Below are 21,639 nucleotides of genomic sequence, written 5' to 3'. Positions count from 1 at the left end.
GTGGTAAATTTTCTTAGTTTATTTCCAAATAAATCATTTTAGAGGTCCTCCTCCTGTAAATTCAAATTCAGGGTTTACCCCCCCCCATTACAAATCACCACTATGTGATGTTTATACTCGATAGAAAGCGTAAAATACACTCTTTTTTACCATGTAACCCCCCCTCCCCCCTGTTTACGACTTTAATTCTTTCATTGGAAATAATTCTGTTTTTGATAAATTTATTCTTTCTGTATCCTACCTAAAATAGACAGCCAACTTTCTGTCAACCCGTAGCTATTAATATACTGTTTCCATTTAAGCCGCTAACTGGACTTAAACATTTCCGCTAAGATTTAAATACGGATAATTATTGATATCTGTCAAGTGCATCCTGCTTCTTAATTCGCGTGAATTGCGATAGCGGCTTCACCAAAGGTTTCGCTGTTAGAGTGCATATTTTTCCTTTTTTCTAGCTTTCTTTCGATTAAGTGTCTTTTATATTCTCAGTGGGAGAGGGGGTGAAAACTATGGTTTTTAACTTTGATAGTATTAGGATAGAAAGCAAAGTCTTTAGGAGTTACATGAAGACTATATTATGCGTAAATTAGCTAGCATTTTTTAACCTATGATTGCAAATTTTAGGCCTATAAGCTGTTGGGTTAACCATCTTTTTTTATCTAATTTAAAGTCTATATCTAAATACCCTCTGTTTCTTGAGCTTATAACATTTCTAACTGTCGCAAATTTTTACTTTTTGCTTTACTGAAATGTGGGGAGGGGCTTAAATAGCAACGAAGACCACACTGCCTTTCCATCATAAACAAATAAGTAGAACAACAGGGACATTTTTATACAGTCGCGTTCCACTGTCTTGTATAAAAATTTCCCTGTTGTTCTACTTATTTGTTTATGGGGAGGGGTTTCTTTGAGATAAATGCTTTCTAGACAAAATTATACTTGACAATAAATTCTGGTTAGGAGCGGGGGTACTAATTTTTCTTCTGTAAAAAGGGGATTCGTTATTCCATATTAAATGAGTGCATATTATTCCTTTTTTCTAGCTTTCTTTCGATAAAGTGTCTTTTATATTCTCAGTGGGAGAGGGGATGAAAACTATGGTTTTTAACTTAGGCTAGAAAGCAAATTCTTTAGGAGTTGCATGAAGACTATATTATGTGTAAATTAGCTAGCATTTTTTAACCTATGATTGCAAATTTTAGGCCTATAAGCTGTTGGGTTAACGATCTTTTTTATCTAATTTAAAGCCTATATCTAAATACCCTCTGTTTCTTGAGCTTATAACATTTCTAAGTGTCGCAAATTTTTACTTTTTGCTTTACTGAAATGTGGGGAGGGGCTTCTTTGAGATAAATGCTTTCTAGACAAAATTATGCTTGACAATAAATTCTTGTTAGGAGCGGGGGTACTAATTTTTCTTCTGTAAAAAGGGGAATTGTTTTTTTTATTCTAAATTTTTTCTTCTTTTAAGGACAATTTTGAAGAAAACGTACCTCCCCCTCAAAAGAGAGATAAGGCTAATGGCGCTACTCCAATGCAACAACTGGAGATAGCTGAACCGTCCAGGGCCATGCTTTACCATCCCCCTGTGTCTTCCATGCAAACAGCAATACAGTCTGGTCAAAAGCCGAAAAGAGAATGGGTGGCTGCTCACAGGATGATGAACCCCGCTGGCTAATCTGTGAAAGTCAGTGACATCACCGCCGCCACCACACCTATGCAAGCCACTGATACTGCTGCCCCAATTACACAAGTGTGTGATGTCACCCCGCTACCAGGACCATCTGGCACACAAGTCCAGCCGGAATATGGGAATGTAAGCATTTTTACCTCTACTTTCTATCTGCTTATAGAAATATCTAGCGATTTCTTCCAACTTTTTTAAGCCTTTCATTTCATCATTTTTCAACACAGTAAAAGTGTGTCAGAAATATTAAAAGTAAATATAGCGTTCTCCCTTTTGAATCATTTCAAGTGCATGCATTCTCTTAAATTAGGTTAACGAAGCCAAAAAAGGCACTATATTCCGGTCATAATTTCCCATAATAAATAGCAAAATCTTTGCGATATAAACTGCTTTATTAACGAATGCTTCACCTTGCTTCTACAAATATCATAAACACAATTTTCTATCAGAATGAATTGTGTATCATAAGAAGATAGGCTATCCATTTCAAATCAAGTAAAGACCCCGGTTTTTTTCAAGCAGATAGAGTATTAATATGAAGTTTTTTGAGGGGTTGTTTGAACAAAATCAAAACCTACTATGTCATCTTTTAGATTGTAAATATCTTATATTAAGTTGGAACTTTCAGAATATATAGAGTAGGGAACAGTGAATTAACCAAATGCTACTTTGTGCATACTGCTACTACTACTAAGTGCGTTTTAAATAATACGTAAATAATAATCCAATTTGAAAAAATAGGGTGATTTATACACTTTGAAAATAAGCTATTTTCTTTTATATGTTGCATTGGTTCCATATTCGCCATCTCCACCCTGCTTGTCAGTTGGAGAAGAAGACGCGCCTGTGGAGTTCATTTGCAACAATTCACCATGGAATGGTATCGTTAACGAAATTCATGTCAATATTGACGATTTTTAATTGATTATCTTAATGTAGATAGTAGCGCAGTTGAGCAGGGAGACTTACCTTTGCTAAGTCCAAACACCTTGCAGCTTTTAGACGATTTTACAAATGATTAACAGGAAACCCCCCTGAGTACATGAACACACTTCAAACTAATGAAATGGCTTCAAACAACCCTATTATTGAACGATGTGGGGGAGGGGGGGTGATAAGATACACGAGGGGGAGGAGAAGGGTGACAATACCCAATCTATGGCTTTTCCTGACTTTCAGCTCTCAAATTCAATTTTAAATACGATAGTTGTTTACACCGCGACTTTTGAGAATCCTTTTAATTCGCTTAGGGGGGGGGTAATCTTGTATTTGACCCTATAGAAATTGTCCATATATATGTAGGTAGAAGTCGTGCACTCTTAGAAAACCAGATTCAGTTGTGGGGTGGTAGGGTTCAATTAAGGTTTCAATTGTTTTAAGGGTATTCTATTCAAATGAGGGTAAAAGCGAGGTTTCTGATCATTAAGTACATACCGAGATGCAAGTTGTCTATCCACATTTAGATAGTTATGAAACAGTTTTTATGGATTGGATAAACCACATTATTACGCATCTCGAAAATTATAGCGGAAATGGGAGTGGGTCTGTGGTTTTATTTGTTGGAAATTTAAGCGTTAATATTTGTAAATTTAAAAAAGATTTTATTTTAAGGGGGGCAGGTGGGGCGGGGGATAGGTCTATAGTTTTAAAATATAATCTGGATTTAGAGGGTTGCAAAGGTGTTCAGCGAATCTGTTTTGAAACAGGTCAAAAGTGTTTCATGTACGCTTTCCACATATCAGCTTACCAAACTTTATTATGTGAAGCCACAAAGAAAAATTTAGAATACTGGGCTGTACATGGGAAGGTAGGGTCTTATTTTCCCACTGTAGATTTCACTTGTTTAGAGGGAAAATATCCAGTAACGCTCAGGTCCATTGATATTTTTGAAAGGGCCAATGCCCATTTAAATATCGGCGTTACTGTGGTTTTATATGAAACTGAATTTGAGGATGGGGTTCGTTCTAAGAAGAAGGGGGTAGTTTTCCCAGTAAGGGGCCCGTCAATTGAATTGGTGAAGCACTTGGTTTGGTTGTTGTACACACCACCTAGTGACTCAAATGCAATTGGCCATTTTAACCCAATTAGAGACATCAGTAGAGTTCTGGGGGAGGGAAATAACAAGGGGACTGGTTTCTACTGTCCAACATGCCTGCCTCGATTTCATAGCGATTTAAAACTAAGGAATCATATGAAGTATTGTAGACGGCATGGCTACCATTCAGTGGAAACGGTTTCAGGTGATAGGGCCATTTTACGTTTTAAAAATTTTCAAAATACCCTCCTCCAAAGCAATAAATTCTCTTTGGATTTAGAAGCAAAGCTAGTGGAAGTGAACGATCCTCGACTACTGAATCGAATCAAAGAACATCGAGCCATTGCAGTTTCCTACACCCACGCACAAAGAGACAGTTCTAACACTATGCAGTTGTTAGAAATAGTTGAAACGTTGGATGAGGGTGAGTGCATGGTCAAGGCACTGATCAAATTAATTGGCACTGCAAATGACGCTATTTCTCGTTTGAGAAATACCCATTACCCAATGTTATTGTCTGCAGAGGATCGTCTCACGATTAAAAATAAGAAAATATTCTGGGTTTGTAAGGGGGAGTTTGAAGAGGGGGATAAGGGGAAAGGGACTAGGGGGAAAAGACGAGGAAGGGGAAAGTCGGAGATCATGATCACTTGTGGCAGGATATATCAACTGGGGGTAGTAATTTTAGAGGGTTAGCACATCAATCATGCAATGTGAATGTGAGCCAGCAGTTTTTATTCCGATTTTCATTCACAACGCAAATTATGATTTAAAATTTATTTTACCGACTTTGGCACGTATGCACAGGGAGGGAGGGGGAGTAGTTAGTCCATGGGTAAACAATTCATTTACCTATAATATTATCCCCAAATCAGCAGAGAAGCTAGTGCTCCTCCAGTTGAAAGGGCAGGTAGTGAATAACGGGCATACGTGCCTGAATAAAACTAGGTTTTTACATTCCTTTAGTTTTTTCCCCAAGGCATTGATTCAATTAATTCAAGTGCAGAAAAGTGACAATTTTGATAGTTTTCCTTTGCTTAAACAGCAATTTCCAGACAGTGAAATGTATTACCTATTGACCTGTAAAGGTGTATATGCATACGACTATTACTGTTCTGGCGCTCACTTAAGTGAGGTGAAACTACCTCCAGTTGAAGCTTTCTTTAATTCACTCACCAACAGTGAATGCACTGCCGAAGAATATGAATTTGCCAAGAAGGTCTGGGCTAAGGGTAATTATAAAAATGGGTGGGATTATTGTAGACTGTACTTGGCCAGTGACGTTTTAACTCTGTTAGATATTATCTGTAAAAACACATATCAAATCTATTCAGAGTTTGGACTAGATATAGGATATTATTTTTCCACACCACATTTGGTGATGGACTTGATTTTAAAAATCAGTAGGGAGGAAATAGGGTTTATAACTGATGTAGATCAACACGTTTTTGTAGAAAGATCAATGAGAGGTGGGTATTTTTTTCATGGAGATCGCGTTTCGACAACAGATCCAAGCGGGCAAGACACTGGTGTAAAGTCAAATGCAGTTTTCCTTGATATGAACTCATTGTATCCCTCAGAAAATGTCTCACTACTCTTTGCCGTGTGGGAAAAATAAATGGCTTGAAAATCCTTGTGAGTTCCCCGACATTAACACCGTTGAGGACAATGGGCCACAAGGACGGTTCTTTGAAATTGACGGACACAATCCGTTGGCGCTTCATGAATCAGTCAGAGATTTTGTTTTCCCCTGTATCAATCGACCAGTGACCAGAACTCACTGAGCTCATAAAATCGATCATTGGTTGAGGATATGGGGATGCATTGGACCCCCTCTAAGCAAAAACTGATTGCGGATCTGGACCCTAAAGAAAATATCGTTGTTCACCATGTGCTTTTGCGCTGGATGGTGAACAATGGTTTCAAGATCACGAAAATGCATAGGGTCCTGCAATTCAGTCAAAAACCCTATTTAAAGAAGTTTATCGATACCTTTGTCGATAAACGCTCTCGGGAAAACAGTAAAGTAGAAAAGGAAATGTACAAGCTCATTCTAAATTCAGCGTTTGGCAAAATGTGTGAAAGTGGACGGAAAAGATCTCGTTGTGACGTCGTAACTGTCCCTCAAGAATGTGCACGAATTATTGCAGACCCCAATTTTACATCATTCACGAGCATAGAGACCATTTGGTTCTTCTACACAGGAAAAAGAGAAATGTGGTACTGAACAAGAATATAGCATGAGGTAGTTCAGTACTTGAAATTTCCAAAAAGCTCATGTTGTCGTTTTTTTACAATGTGTGCAAGGTACAATGGCCAAGGGAGGGGGAGGTTCAAGTTTACTATGGGGATACAGATTATTTGCTGTTAAAAGTAAAAAACGGGGATTTATTGGGGGATTTAGAAAATGGGGAACACATCAGCTCGCGGATGGATTTCACTAACTTGAATCCGTCCCTCTACACCGAGTTGGCGAAACGTCAGGCCCCCAATCAACAACTCATGTTAAAATCAGAGACGGGGAGTGATTTGATATCCATTGAGGTGTTCCGGGTCCTAAAGTTTATTGTGTTGAAACTCATAACAGGGTTATAAAGCAGGCGTGTAAAGGGGTGCCTACACATTTTGTAAAGAGCAATTTCAACATGAGTGTCTACAGAGACTGTGTAGAGAGTAGCCTAGTGCCGAGAGCACAAGTGCTTGCAACTCCCTCTCTACAGTATAAAAATTATACTGTTAGAGTGGAAAAAAATGCAATGTCATGTATATCTGACAAAGTCTATGTGATTGAAAATGGTGTAAGTGTACTACCCCATGGCCACTATAGAATTTCAGACCGGGTTGAATGTATAGACTATCGCAACCAACTTGGTCTGGATAAATTAACCTAACCTAACCTGATAACCCAACCTTTCATCAATTAGCTTAAATGCTCTAACCTAACCTAACCATTCATGAATAACTTAAATGCTCAAACCTAACCTAACCTGCAGCAGTGACGGCGACTATTGTATACAGTTTTTCCATAGCGACCCCGGGGGTGGGGGGCCCCTTCCGTGGCCGGCCTTCGGCCTGCTGTTCCCCGGGGGGGGGAGGGGTATAAATTCATAGTTTTCAACTGTGCTATTTTAAGTTGTTTTTTATTTCAATAAGTGTTGTACAAATAGTGCTGTTGTACAAAAAAAATGAGTGTGTGCACAAATAGTGTTGGTGTTCTTACTGGACAAAAAGTGTTTTTTATGACAATAAGTGTTGTGGTTGTACATAAAGTGTTGTTCTTGTTGAACAAATTTTTTTTGATAATAAATATTGTTCTTGTTGAACAAAAAAAGTGAAAAAAATGTTGTTGTTAATAAATGTTGTTCTTCTTGAACAGAAAAGTGTTTTTATGTTAATAAATATTATTGTTGTTGTTGTTAATAAATATTATTGTTATTTATGTTGAACAAATAGAGTTTTTGTTTTTGTTGAACAAGTGTTTTTGTTCAATAAATGTTGTTCTTGTTGAACAGAAAAGTGTTATTATGTTAATGAATGAATGAAATCTTGTTTTTGTTGTTCTTGTTAACGTACTAGATAGATCTATGGGGAAATTATTACTACTACTTATTCATTGGACAAGTATGGTTTACAGTTAGTTGTAGTCTGACTGTTGTCAATAGCAGCAGCAGTATGTATCAATTTAAGACATCATTCATGTCGTTTCTGTGTGGCCCATCAATGTCGGGGAAAACGACACTTTTAGCTAAAATAATTCAAAATTGTAATAAAATGTTTTCGGAAAAACCAAAGAAAATTTGTTATTGCTATAGTATTTGGCAAGAGTCCTATGATCAAATAAAAGCTATTGCCACATCCATACCAATACAATTCATACGGGGACTTGATGTTTTCAATAGTATTGAACCAAACTCGTGGCTGATTATTGATGATTTGGCTGAATCAATTGAACAGTTCTCACAGGAAATGCTACAGCTGTTTACCGTTCGCTCTCATCATGAATACATTTCCATAACCCTAGTTCTACACAATCTGTTTCATCAGAGCAAGTGTATGAGAACCCTTGCTTTGAATTGCACCATCTATATTATCTACCGAGTTGTTCGTGATTCTAGCTCGCTAATTACTCTCAATAAGCAAATATACACCGGCGCTCCTAAATTTCCGCTGTCAGCGTACACTCAGGCGACAAATAAGCCCTATGGGTACATTTTACTAGATCTTAATCAGAGCACACTTGAGGATCTACGTGTAGTCACAGATATTTTCGACAAAGAAATGACTGTATATCTTCCGGTGAACAGTAGAAAAAGCTATTAGTTGCCATTATGACACTGAAGAAACTACACGAAAATAGGCACTTATTTACCGTTTTAGGCACTTCAAAACCCCACCTCAGGAATGCTATTCTCAAACATGGTGTTGACCATGATTTAATTAATTTAATATCTGAACTTTGTTTAAATTTAACTGAGGGCAATGTACACTTGCTAGAAGGTATTAGACAATAGGCAAAGCAACATCGTTCCACTGTACGTGCCTTGGCTTGCAAAAACAGGGGAAAATTTTTAAAAGAAAACATCTCCTTCAAGCGGGCTGCAGCTTTTTTACACTTTTACTGCCAATAATTGCAGGACTTGTAAACATTTTTCTCTACAGAATGGCTAAACCCTATAAATTGACGCCATTTTAACTTTTCCTCTCCCCAGTGGAACATTTTGGAGACAATCTAAGCGAATTCATTAATGACGAAAATACTGCCGATGATAAAAAGCTAGTTTTACTTCAAGACGCATTGAAACGTGTGGATAAATAGAAACCTTATCGTGAGAGACCTGCCGCCATTATCATAGATCCCTCTAAACAGGAAATATCTCCTCAAGATGCTGCACAATCAAAGGAGAAGGAATTGAATTCCATAGTGTCATCAATTGGAAACCTATTGCCAGTGACCTATCGACAACAGAGTAAAAGAGTATTAGCATATCTCATGTTGGAAAGTGGTGGTGATGATCAAGTTCAGGTCGATAGCGCAGGGAAACGAATTATAATTCATGGAAAAAGTTATAATCTAGTTTATTTAATTTGTGATATGGTAACGAATCGTATAGGACTTTTAGCATTTGGCAATAATCTATATACCTTTCTAAATGTATCAAACTTCCCCAAAAGTCTTATTGGCATTAAGCAAATTCTAAAGAAACTAAGAGAATATAATCCTCCAACAACACCACCACCATTTAAAAAAGAAGATGATTCAATATTGGAAAATACTAGCAGCAGCAGCAACAATGATTTTATAACACCTGTGGCTGCTAGTCAAAAGCGAAGACGGATTGGTTGACCCCCTAGTGTGCAAAAGGGGAGTGGACATTACACTACGTGTTTGCGTTCAAAATGGTTGAAGTTCTGAAGCATGTTTATGAAAATATTGGTGAAGCGGGAAGTCTAAGTTCCCCCACAACGCTTTCTAAAGTTGCTTCTGACATAGATGGCAGCACATTAAAAAAAAGCAAAAGAGTATCTAGAAAATGAACTGACTTACACACTGCATTTGAATCGCAGGATTCATGGCAAACAATATCGACAAACTTAAACCGTTTTCCCTCTGCATATAATGCAAACTGATCTTTTAACTTTAGATGCGATTCCACGGCGTCACAATGCACCCTACAAATATAATCTAGTGGCAATCATTGTCTTTAGTCACTATGCCTCTGCCATTCCATTGCAATCAAAGCGAGGTGTTGAAGTTGTTCATGCTTTAGAAAGTATTCTTGAACAGGATTGCTCTAGAAAAATTCAGTCGGATCGCAGTAGCGAATTTGTTAATCCTCATGTAAAGAAGGTTCTATTGAAATATAATACAACACTGTATCATAGTCACAGTCCGATAAAGGCTGCATTGGCTGAACAATTGATAAGAACAATTCATATATTAATTTCGAGATATTGTGCATTGAAAGATACTGCTGCTTTTATTCATGATTTAGATAAAATCATGCAATTATATAACCAACGACCTCATCGTTTCCTGTCCAACTCAAGCCCTCGAGAAGTTCATTGCAGTGAAAATACATTTGATGCTTTTCTTAAACAATATTCCAATGGCAATGAGAAGAAAAAGAAGAAATTCAATGTTGGTGATACTGTTTGAATTAATAGAACCACCAATATTTTTGAAAAGGAGAATTATTTATGGAGCACTGAACTATTTAAAGTGTTCAAAATCCTAGACACTACACCCACGACATATCGACTGCGAGACACCAAAGATGATGAGATTCTCGGTGGTTTTTATGAATATGAACTGCAAAAATTTAGAAACACTAGCGAAATTTATCAAACTGAAAAGATATTAGAGTCGTACTCGTACGGCCAAGAGACAGTTGCTTGTTCGCTGGCTAGGATACAACTCTGATTTTGATTCTTGGGTCAGTGCTGAAGATATTAACAATGTCCTATGATTTCTATGTGACTTTCATGTCCAATGTTTCTGATCCTCTCTACAATAATTTGAATAGAACAAGTGATTTTTGGACGAAACTCTCTCCCACCATCAAATTCGACAGCGCGCATGAAGTGGCTCTTGTCGACTGTATTCTCAAAAATACATATGACATCCTGAGAAAAGATCGCAAATATGATATAAAAATCAGACCCTATGATTGGCCGCCACCCTCAGGTGATCAGGAACAAATTCAAGAGATCAGTTGGATGAATTATCCATTTATTGAATTACCCTATGAAGAACTCACCTGTATGAATGATTTATTTCGTTCTATCAAGAAAAGAATTTCCGCTCGTAAAAAATGAGCTTTTCATTTCAACTATTCGAAGGAGGAGGGCAAGTTCTACATTAGTTCACCTATTGCCGATGAAAAGGTTATTCTCAATGATAATCTAAAAGACGTTCTTGGCTTTAAGCTCAATATAATCAATGGTAAAAGTGCTGGAAAAACTAATTTCATTTTTGCTGACTACCCACCTGCCTTCTCCACGGACACATGTATATTCCTATACGCTTCATTTGTGGAAATATCCCGGGTTGGCAATAGCAATGTTCCCTTCCTACGAGTTCTTGAACTAAAAACCAATCAAGAACATATTCACCACTACGATGTAAAGCATCTTCAGTATATCCCCGTAAACACTTCCTATTTGGAACTCTGTCAGTTAACACTAAGAACTGAATTAGATGATCCTCTAGCAATATCAAAAGGTTTGGCTGTGATTACATGCCATTTTCGACCCATCGTTCAACAACAAGATGTCTAACAGAAAAGTGGTATTCATTCGTCCTGATATTGACTGCTACGTTAATACTTTTGGCCCAAGACAACAGGGTAATGGAATGGACTATTACAAAGGTCGCTCGTCAATGTCTGGCTACGGTCTTGGTAATTGGTTTGCTAAGCTGTTGCGCTCTGCACTACCTCTGGCTAAAAAATATATAGTACCGGCTGCAACAGATTTTGCATCCTCTACACTATACGATTGGTGCTCTGGCAAGGATTTTAAAAAAAGTACTTCTGAAAATCTTAGGTCCAGTGCGCGAACCCTTGGTGAGAGATTGAAACAAAATGTAAAAGGTTTAAAAAGGTCGAGAAACAATGCATCACTCATCAGTGTCTACTCAGGTCATAAACGTGAGACATCACCCCTGTCAAAGAGAAGAAGAAAAAAGCCGACACGCACTGTAAACAGTAGAAGAAAAAGCCCCAGGAAGAGAATTGTTAGATCGAAACTAGATTTCTTTTCCTAAGATGTCGTATCTACCGCATAAGGATTTCCAACCTTCAATCACCTCCTCATTGAATCTATTCAATGCAGAAAATGTTGATGTGAGTGTAAAACATGGATATTATGAATAATTTCATCCTCAACAACCCCTCTCCGATAATATCCACTTTCAATTTATTCCAATGAAGACTATTTTATGGACATGTCTTCGACATTTATAAATTTACGAAAGAAAGTCCGGAAATCCGATAATACATTGCCACTTCTTGCCGATGGAATATCCTATGAAAATTGTATATTACATAATTTATTTCGTCAAATCAGTTTCTACATCAATGGCACACTGGTGAGCACAAGCAACAATCTCTCAAATTATACAAGCTATATGCAATTGATTCTGATGACACCCAAGTCATACAAGGAATTGAGAGGCACCTCCAATGGATATGAATATATTACTAATACTGATAGTGCAGATGAACTTAAAAATGATACAACTAGTGAATTACATATAATTGGAAAAATATATCATGAAATATTTAATATACCCCAATGGCTACCACCCAATATTAAAGTGGATATAAAATTGACGCTTGCACCATCTAATTTCATATTGAGAAAAGAACTTGCTGCCAATCCTGATGTAACTCTCTCTCTCTCACCTCGACAATACTACATGTACGCAAACAACAGGTTATGAGTTCTGCTGCTTTGGCAGTGGAAAAACTGAGAGCCAGTGGAAATAATATTAAACTAATTGATCCTCAAACAATCACTAATCAACTTCATATTGCCACAGGCTAACACACCTTCACCGACTCATCCTTTATCAATGGCGAAGTTCTGTCTAAACTGGTCTTGGCATTTGTAAAAAGCGCTACAGCAATTGGATCGTGGACTGGATGCCAACATAAATTTGAAATGTTTGGGCTTTCATCTCTTGTCTGCAAAGTAAATGGAATCCCACTCTACAATCTATCTTTTGATAAATCTCGTAGAAGATTGTATGAGTTGACCATGCAAACCCTAGATCATGATTCACAACTATTTGAAAATGGTATAACCGAAGAAATGTTTGCTAAAACACATGGTATTATTGTATTGGATTTGTCTGGCGCACAGGATATGAGTATAGTATGTACGGGGAGTGTGCGTTTAGAGTGTACATTTGCTGACCCATTAGCTGAGAGTATTGCACTAATCTCGCTAAACCCATATGAAATCTATTGGGAAGTCACCCCCTAAGGCAGTGTTCTACTCGACTTGGCACCATGAACACTAGTCAAATAATCAAAGTATTTAATATGGACCCCTACATTTCCAAATACAGGTCTTACTGTCTGCCATCGGATTTTCTTTGAAAAATTCAAAGTGCCAACAATACCCTAATTATTGATAATTGCAGTTCGTCGACCGTGAATACGGGTCATTGGTTGTGCATCTTTCAAACAATGAAGACGATTGAATTTTTTGATCCTCTTGGCCTACCCTATACATTGCATACTCCCCACATCAGCAAATATATTGAGAGCAGTGGGAAAGCTATTATTCAAAATCAGAAGAGAGTGCAGGATCTGACGACTAAAAGCTGTGGCTTCCATGCACTACTATATTTTGTGTTCCGATGTCGCGGCTATACTTACAAGCATTTTCTCAACATTTATGTAGACAATCCACGTCTGAATGACTTTATGGTGTAAAATATCCTCTCAGACCTGTATAATATAAATTTTAGTGCCCTACGAGTAAAGTGCTTAAAAATGTATGTGAATTTGTTTATTAATAAATGAAAAATGTATATACAACAATGTCTTTATTCTTCACTTTAGATTTCTTCTTCTTCTTCGGTGTATAGGCAACTGTTGTGAACCACTAATGCCGGTAAATCTTTTGGATTCACTATATATTGATCTTGATTGGCTACAAAGTCAGGATCACATTTTCTACAGTATAATGTAACTTCACTCTTGTCATATCTCTTTGTATAGTCTATGATACTATTTGCATTCATATTATGAAATTCACGAGTTTCAATCTGTCTATTTGAAGCAATATCACATACAGTGTTTTCAAATGGTGATTCATATTCAGTAACTGCCAAATTAAAATCACTATGGTTTATAGTCATAATAGGCAGCGTCGTCACAACGATGACGTAGAAACCAAATTGTCTTATTACCACAACAGTTGAATCGTAGACCATATTCTTTCTTCCAGAAAAATTTAAATCTACTACGATACTAATCTCGTTGAAATAAACTAAAATCACATGTGGGAATCTTTCCAATCATAGGAGGGTAAGTATTCTCCCACTGATCACATTTGTCATAGTGACAATTGGAGCACAGATGTCCTCTAGGGTGAGAGTCACAAATCTCTTCAAGTCATGAATTATATCCTTTAATTTGTACTGCATAGCCTCTATGTAATTTACAAGGATTACTAATAATTTGCACTTTTCATTATTGTCATCAAAAACTGTACAATTCTTACATGATAACCTACTGCCAAGAGTGTACATGTAGAGTGGACACTTATAGAACATTTTTTGGTTTCCAATGTCTGCTCTCTCACAGCTAAAACGAAACTGATCCTGGTTCGATAAATTCAAAGGGAGGAATGGTGAGAGGAACAACTCTGTGACGCTACCTCTTTCGAAGGCGGAGCCATCTACATCTATGGCAATGTTTTTAAAAGTATATCCACGATATTATTCTGCTTTGTTCCAATTAATTTATCAATAAATTGAGTATAAGCATTTGAGTGACATCGACAAAGTTTCATACAATAGTCCAATGGGGGAAAATCAGTTTTCATTATATTGTCAAGTGTTCCCTGTGAAAACTTTCGTTGAAGGGATAACTCGAGAAAATTATCATCCAAAATCAAATGTTTTCCATAATCACAAGATTCGATCTAATTCTCTCTTTCTCAAATTTATTCATTTTTCAATCCTATCACTCTCACTGCTGACTCTAGACTGACCATGATTCGTTCTAATCAATCTAACAAAAAGAAAGGGAACATTCTCGATTTCGAAACAATTTTATTGTATAATTACAACAATAATACTACACATGTACAATTAGCGATATAGCTTATTGTCTTCGGTATGCTTCACTAATACACTTAAAGCACTTTGAAGTCTATTCAAATGCGCTCTATCAACTTTTGAAGCGAAGCTTAATCGATCCTCCATTTTAAATTTGCTCAAGGATATTACATATCTTGCATATACTGCATACCATTTCTGAGATCCTCTCGTGATATCCACCACAATTTTTGGTGCTCTTGTATCATTGCCACCAGCTCCACTATCAACTTCTAATAGGGTAAAAATTCCGCTCATTATTAGAGATATATCCTAATAAGTAAAGTCAAACTGTTCTCACTCTTTGAATTCTTTTCACACACTAATACAAACTATAGCAAAAATTCTTTCCTTATATTCTCTAGAATCCTGTCCCGCTAATATTTCCGAATCCCTGATTGGCTTAGAAAGAGACACGTGATCCTTTTCCCGTTAGAATCAATACATTGTCCCGTTAGAATTCAATGCACATGCGCAAACTTTGTCCCGGAGTCAATACACTTAGAAACAACAAATAAATCGACCTTGGAAAAGGTGTCATTGACCCGTTAGTGGATCAATAATCCTTGAATAAATTATAAACTGTCAGCGTTAGACTCAATTATAGATGGCAGCACAGGTGTTCGTTTCATAGTAATACCTGGCTCCCTACTGTTGGGCGCAAAACCATTATGCCTTCCCAAGGCCAGAACAAAATTTGCACTTTGCTGAAAAAAATATAAATGTTTTTACTTTTATAACCTTAATAAATCAAATAGTTTTAAAATTTTGATTACTAAATATCAGTATATGTACATTAAACTGACAATGCACATTCATTTGTATTTTTTCAGTAAAGTGCAAATTTGTTTCTGACCTTGGGACGGCATAGGGGTTTTGCGCCCAACTTGTGTTAATTTCTGCTCGTTTTGAATTTGACTCGGTTATTTATAATAATTTCTGTTCGTTTTGAGTTTCATTTATTTATCGATGCTGATTTGTGGTTGTTTTGAGCTTGGTAGATTATTTGATTTTATTTTTGCTCATTTTTTGTTTAATAGAGTTCTTTACTTTTCTTTGAAAAACTTACTTTGTTGAAAAAGTTTTTTTTAATTAATTTCTGTTCGTTTTATATTGACATAGTCTTTTCAGGGAAAAGAAAATAACACTTTAAATATTTTCGTTTTTTGAGAGTTTATAGTTCGTTTATCTTTTCGTTTTTTAAGAGTTTATAGCTTGGCCTGCTATTTGTATGCTGGAGAAAAATTTTCAGCAATTTTTAACAACATACACCATTTTAAAAATCGAGACACAAATAGTACTGTTTAGCTTAGTTTCATACCTCCTCTAGTTGACCTGAAATGGAAAACTTGATACCATTCGCAAAAAAATCTGTTTACTCTCTTTGATTGCTTGGATACACTTACACTATTTTGATTTTGTTAGATTTTAAGAGCAGCGGTAGCCTCGAAAATTTGAACATAATATTCTCAGTCGTTCTTGGGATACTGCTGAGATGCCTTATTGGGAATTAGCATTGTCACAGTGTAGTAAGATTTTGATTTAATCTTAAGGCAACTTTCAGTTTTTAAACATAATGGGCAAATGGGAGTATGGGAGTGGAAGGGGATTAGTCGCCCTCCAATCACTTTCGACTATTAAAAAGAACCTCAGCCCTTTCTATTTTCAATCAAATGAGCCCCTTTTGAAGTTCCCACGACAACTCCTTCGATACGAACTGCCCTGGTCTAAACAGTAACAAGAACAAAAAATATCACTAATCACTTTCGACTATTAAAAAGGGCACTAGCCTTTGAATTTCCAATCTAATTAGCCATTTTTGAAGTTTCTACGACAGCGCCTTCTTTAAAAACCGTATATGCCCCCAGGGCATAACTTAAAACCCTTGCCCTGAGAGTTGTGGGGGAGTGTCCTTCTCAAAAACATATTTTCTATCTGGAAATCAACTAGCCTATGCTAAACAAAATGGCTATCTCAAAATTTTGATTGGATGTGTTTGGGTGAATGATGGACGTAGGGGGGGGGCTGGTTGCCCACCAATCAGTTTCGACTATCAAAAACAGCAATAGCCCTTTGAATTTCCAATCAGATGAGCCCCTTTTGAAGTTTTTATGACAACGCCTTCTATAAAAACCTTATATACCCTAGGACATAACTTAAAACCCTTGCCCTGAGGGTTGTTAGGGAGTGTCCTCCTCAAAAATATATTTTCTATCTGGAAATCAACTACGCAGAACAAAATGGCTATATCAAAATTTTGATTGGATGTTTTTGGGGGAATGATGGGCGTGGTGGAGGGGCTAGTTCCCCTCCAATCACTTTCGACTATTAAGAAGGGAGCTAGCCCTTTGAATGTCCAAGCGAATGAGTCTGTTTTGAAGTTCCTAAGACAACACCTTTTAACAAATCCTTATATTCCCCCAGGGCAAAACTTAAAACCCTTGCCCTGAGGGTTGTGAGGGAGTGTCCTCTGGGGGATTGTCCTCCTAAAAGACATATTTTGTATCTGGAAATCAACTAGCCTGCGCTGAACAAAATGGCTATCTCAAAATTCTGATTGGATTTGTTTTGGGGAATGATTGGCGTGGGGGGCTAGTTGCACTCCAATCACTTTCAACTATCAAAAAGAGCACTAACTCTTTGAATTCCCAATTGAATGAGCCTGCTTTAAAGTTTCTACGACAACGCCTTCTATAAAAACCTTACATGCCCCCAGGACATAACTTAAAACCTTTGCCCTGAGGGTTGCGGGGGAGTCTCCTCCTCAAAAACATATTTTCTATCTGGATATCAACTACATTAAACAAAATGGCTATCTCAAAATTTTGATTGGATGTGTTATAATGGGCGTTGGGGGGGGGGGGGGGGGGGCTAGTTGCCCTCCAATCCCTTTTGACTTTTAAAAAGGGCAAAAGCCCTTTGAATTTTCAATCGAATGAGCCTGTTTTGAAGTTTTTACGACAGCGCCTTCTACAAAAAAACGTATATGCCACCAGGGCGTAACTTAAAACCTTTGCCCTGAGGGTTGTGGGGGAGTTTCCTCCTCAAAAACATATTTTCTATCAGGAAATCAACTACGCTGAACAAAATGGCTATCTCGAAATTTTGATTGAATGTGTTTGGGGGAATGATGGGCGGGGGGGGGCTAGTTACCCTCCAATCACTTTTGACTATTAAAAAGGGCAAACGCCCTTTGAATTTCCCATCAAATGAGCCTGTTTTGAAGATTCTACGACAATGCCTTCTATAAAAAACCTTATATGCCCCCAGGGCATAACTTAAAACCTTTGCCCTGAGGGTTGTGGGAAAGTGTCCTCCTCAAAAACATATTTTCTATTTGGAAATCAACTACGCTGAACAAAATGGCTATCTCTAAATTTTGATTGGATTAGTTTGGGGGAATAATGGGTGTGGTGGGGGGGGCTAGTTGCCCTTCAATCCCTTTCGACTTTTAAAAAGGGCACTAGCTCTTTGAATTTCTAATCAAATGAGCCTGTTTTGAAGTTTCTACGACAACGCCTTCTATAAAAACCTTATATGCCCCCAGGGCATATTTTAAAACCCTTGCCCCGAGGTTTGCGGGGGAGTTGCCTCCTCAAAAAGATATTTTCTATCTGGAAATCAGCTACACTGACAAAATCCCTATTTCAAAATTTTGATTGGATGTGTTTGGGGGACTTATGGGCGTGGGTGGGGGGCTATTTGCCCTCCAATCACTTTCGATTATTAAAAAGGGCACTAGCCCTTTGAATTTACAATAGAATTAGCCTGTTTTGAATTCTCTACGACAACGCCTTCTATAAAAGCCTTATATGCCCCCAGGGCATAACTTAAAACCCTTGCCCAGAGGGTTGTGGGGGAGTGTCCTCCTCAAAAACCTTTTTTCTATCTGGGAGTCAACTACGTTGAACAAAATGGCTATCTCACAATTTTGATTAGATGTCGTTGGGGGAAAGATGGGCGTGGGGGGCTAGTTGCCCTCCAATCCCTTGCGACTATTAAAAAGGGCACTAGCCCTTTGAGTTTACAATCGAATGAGCCTTTTTTGAAGTTTCTACGACAACGCCTTCTATAAAAACCTTATATGTCCCCAGGGCATAACTTAAAACCCTTGCCCTGAGGGTTATGGGGGAGTGTCCTACTCAAAAACATATTTTCTATCTTGAAATCAACTACGCTGAACAAAATTGCTATCTCAAATTTTGATTGGATGTGTTTGGGGGAATGATGGGTGGGGGGTGGCTAGTTGCCCTCCATTCACTTTCGACTATTAAAAAGGGCACTAGCCCTTTGAATTTCCAATCGAATGAGCCTGATTTGAAGTTTCTAAGACAACGCCTTCAATAAAAGCCTTATATGCCCTCAGGACATAACTTATTTCCCTTGCCCTGAGGGTTGTTAAGGAGTGACCTCCTCAAAAACATATTTTCTATCTGGAAATCAACTACACTGAACAAAATAGCAATATCCCAATGTTGATTGGATGTGTTTGAGAGAAATATGGGCGTGGGGGGGGGGCTCGTTGCCCTCCAATCACATTCGACTATTTAAAAGGGCACTAGCCCTTGGAATTTCCAATCGAATGAGCCTCTTTTGAAGTTTCTATGACAAAGACTTTTATAAAACCTTATATGCCCCCAGGGCATAACATAAAACCCTTGCCCTGAGGGTTGTGGGGGAGTGTCCTCCTCAAAAACACATTTTATATCTGTAAATCAACTACGCTGAACAAAATGGCTTTCTCAAAATTTCGATTGGATGTGTTTGGGGGAAAGATTGCCGTGAGGGGGGGGGAGGCTAGTTGCCCTTCAATCACTTTTGACTATGAAAAAGGGCACTAGAACTCTCGATTTCTAATCGAATGAGCCCCTTTTGAAGTCTCTACGACGACCCCTTCTATATGAAGTGCCCTGCTTTAAAGAAAAATAATAATAAACTGTTTATTGTCAACATTGATCTTATATGCCCTCATGGCATAACTTAAAACCCTTGCCCTGAGGGTTGTGGGGGAGTTTTCTCCTCAAAAAGATATTTTCTATCTGAAAGTCAACTACGTTGAACAAAATGGCTATCTCAAAGTCCTCCTCAAAAACATATTTTCTATCTTGAAATCAATTACGCTGAACAAAATTGCTATCTCAAATTTTGATTGGATGTGTTTGGGGGAATGATGGGGGGGGGGTGGCTAGTTGCCCTCCATTCACTTTCGACTATTAAAAAGGGCACTAGCCCTTTGAATTTCCAATCGAATGAGCCTGATTTGAAGTTTCTAAGACAACGCCTTCAATAAAAACCTTATATGCCCCCAGGACATAACTTATTTCCCTTGCCCTGAGGGTTGTTAAGGAGTGACCTCCTCAAAAATATATTTTCTGTCCGTAAATTAACTACGCTAAACAAAATACCAATCTCACAAGTTTAATTGGATGTGTTTCGGGGAATGATGGGCGTGGGGGGGGGGCTAGTTGCCCTCCATTCACTTTAAAAAATTAAAAAGGGCACTAGCCCTTTGAATATCCAATCGAATGAGCCTGTTTTGAAGTTTATACGACAACGACTTTTATAAAACCTTATATGCTCCCAGGGCAGAACATAAAACCCTTGCACTGAGGGTTGTGGGGGAGTGTCCTCCTCAAAAACACATTTTCTATCTGTAAATCAACTACGCTGAACAAAATGGCTTTCTCAAAATTTCGATTGGATGTGTTTGGGGGAAAGATTGCCGTGAGGGGGGGGGCTAGTTGCCCTTCAATCACTTTCGACTATGAAAAAGGGCACTAGAACTCTCGATTTCTAATCGAATGAGCCCCTTTTGAAGTCTCTACGACGACCCCTTCTATATGAAGTGCCCTGCTTTAAAGAAAAATAATAATAAACTGTTTATTGTCAACATTGATCTTATATGCCCTCATGGCATAACTTAAAACCCTTGCCCTGAGGGTTGTGGGGGAGTTTTCTCCTCAAAAAGATATTTTCTATCTGAAAGTCAACTACGTTGAACAAAATGGCTATCTCAAAGTTTTTATTGGATGTGTCTGGGGGAATGACGGTTGTGGGGGGGCTAGTTGTCCTCCAATCCCTTTCAACTATTAAAAAGGACACTAGCCACTTCAATTTCCAATCGAATGAGCCCTTTTTGAAGTTTCTACGACAATTCCTTCGATACGAAGTGCCCGGGTACGGAGAAAAAAAAACACATTGTGCCCACATAATTCTTTACTTAGGCAGCGCTAGCGCGCTGCCTATGAAAGTCGTCCGATCAAAATTTTAAGATAGCCATTTTTTTCGGCATAGTCGAACGGCCAAATAAATATGCCTTTGGATATACCAGGACCCCCCCCCCACATCCCCTGGGGAAAGGTCTTTAAGCTACGGAATTTGCCTATTGTTTAGGTATAGCATTTGTTATTGGGAAGTGTGCATACATTTTTCGGGGGCCGAGGCAAATTTTATACCGTTGGGATTATCCACGGGAATAATTTTTCATGGGGAGAGAAGTTTCCAGGGGGAGAATTTTCCGGGGAAATTTTACACTGGGGGAATTTGCCAGAATTCCTACGTGAAATTCTTCGTATGTCTTGCTTTCTCACGGCCTACTCAATTTTAAGCATGGAGATGTTAAGGGTAATTTTCCACGGTAAATTTTCACCAGGATTGAATTGTCTAGAGAATATATATTTGGGGAGGAGGGATTTTTCAGTTGAGGAGTAGTCAGATTTCCTGGTATTATTTAAAAAACGATCAGAAATTAAATAAAAAATAAGTTTTTTCAACTGAAAGTGAGAAGTCAACATTAAAATTTAAAACGAACTGAAATTATTCCATATATGAAAGAGGCTGTCCCCTAACCAACACCCGGCTCCTTACGCTAAGGATTGCCTCTTTGTCACAACTCTACTTTTTAAAGTAATCAAAAGTTTTAGCGTAAAGAGCGGGGCTTTGATGAGGGGACAGCCCCTTTCATATATAGAATAATTTCTGTTCGTTTTAAGTTGTAATGTTGCTCTTTACTTTCAGTAGAAAAAACTTGTTTTTTTTAATTTAATATTAAACTAGATCATAAGGTTGTCGGTACATCGAGGT

At 37.8% G+C, this 21,639-nt stretch overlaps 1 protein-coding gene across 1 annotated transcript in view; it reads right to left on the bottom strand.

The window, feature by feature from the left end:
* LOC148943242 (reelin-like) overlaps positions 1 to 21,639 on the bottom strand; it is a 215,875-nt gene that overhangs the window by 61,588 nt on the left and 132,648 nt on the right. The gene's annotated exons all lie outside the window — the stretch shown is intronic.

The sequence above is a fragment of the Artemia sp. Qi Xiang Cuo genome, chromosome 15 (assembly GCF_049724085.1).
Source record: "Artemia sp. Qi Xiang Cuo chromosome 15, ASM4972408v1, whole genome shotgun sequence".
Taxonomy (NCBI): domain Eukaryota; kingdom Metazoa; phylum Arthropoda; class Branchiopoda; order Anostraca; family Artemiidae; genus Artemia; species Artemia sp. Qi Xiang Cuo.
The sequence above is the reverse complement of the archived record's forward strand: the minus strand, read 5'-3'. Positions and strand labels throughout refer to the sequence as shown.